Source organism: Octodon degus, unplaced genomic scaffold, assembly GCF_000260255.1.
Source record: "Octodon degus isolate 3935 unplaced genomic scaffold, OctDeg1.0 scaffold00031, whole genome shotgun sequence".
NCBI lineage: Eukaryota > Metazoa > Chordata > Mammalia > Rodentia > Octodontidae > Octodon > Octodon degus.
Window position 1 is genome coordinate 11,345,933 of NW_004524607.1, and position 1,360 is coordinate 11,347,292.

Here is a 1,360-nt window from a genome sequence, read left to right on the forward strand (position 1 = left end):
AGCACCTACTTAGAACAAGCTTAGCAAAGCACAGGGACCGCAGTTCAATCCCCCAGCACCACATGCCAGTCAGCCCCGCCCCCTTGTGGGATGAGCTGGCCACACACACACACACACACACACACACACAAATAAAATTAAAAAAAAAAAAAGTTACACACAGGAGGGCTTTATTCCTGCATCTTCTCAATTGTTTCTTCCTTGTATTTGCCCTTTTCCTTTCCAACTTGGTGAGACTTCGCTTTCCATTCCAGGATCTTTTTGCAGTCTTTGTCTAGTTTTAGCCTGGTGATAACCACCTTACTGGGGTGAATACCCACGTGGACAGTTGTGCCATTTGCCTTTTCCCGCTGTACCCGTTCAATGTAGATGATATACTTCTTCCTATAAACCTGGACTACTTTGCCAATCTGCTGACCTTTATAGTGTCCTCACACAACCTGAACTTCATCATCCTTTCGGATGGGCAGAGAGTGAACATTATATTTTTGTCTCAGCTCTTTGGAAAGAAGAGAAGACATAAGACATAATTTTCCTGTGAATGTGGGAAGGTGCATTGAAATGCCTTTTATGGTTTTTGCTTCAGTCTGAAGTCACAAAAGGATTAAACTTCATTTTGGCCACTGCAACTCCAGCGATGGCCACAAAAGGAAAGAGAGCATCTTTTCTTTTTTTAATTAATTTTTTTTTGTGTGGGGGGTGCCCAGGATGCCTTCAGGGCGGGTCTGGTTTGACTTGAGGATGAGGGGATAGAACCATAGCATCCTGAGCCTGACTGCTTTGTTTCAGCAGACACTTAAACACCTGAGCTAATGGGCAGGCCCCCCAAAATTTATTTATTTATTTATTTGGTACAGGGTCTTACTACCAGGCTCCAACTCCTAGTGATCCTCCTGTCTCAGCCTCCCCAGTGCTGGAATTAGAGGAGTGCACCATCACACCCAGTTCTGGGGCTGACACAGCATGCAGTACCAGGTACCAAACCTAGGTCTTTCTTGCTAGGCAGGTGCTTAGACCGCCAAGCTATCTTCACTACCTCCCATCCCTCCCCATTTTTTTTTTTAACTGGGAATGGAACTCAGAACCTTGAACTTGCCAGGCAGGCACTTGTGCTGCTGAGATGTAACCCTAGCCCTGAAGCCTGAGGTTTCTGGAGACCCCAGCAAAACGTATGTCAGCACCTCACCAGGCAGAGCTGTGCATCAGGTGGATTCATATGTTCATCTGTGTCTCTCCTGCATCCTGAGGGGAAGAAGACAGAAAGGCCACAGGCAGCTCACATAGGGATCATCTGATCCTACCTGCAATTTTAGCATTCTGGGAGACTGAGGCAAGAGGATCACAAGTTAAAGCCCACCAT

At 46.4% G+C, this 1,360-nt stretch overlaps 1 pseudogene; it reads right to left on the reverse strand.

The window, feature by feature from the left end:
• Positions 1 to 170: 170 nt before the first annotated feature.
• On the reverse strand, positions 171 to 615 carry LOC105742000 (annotated as a pseudogene).
• Between the last annotated feature and the right edge of the window lie 745 nt (positions 616 to 1,360).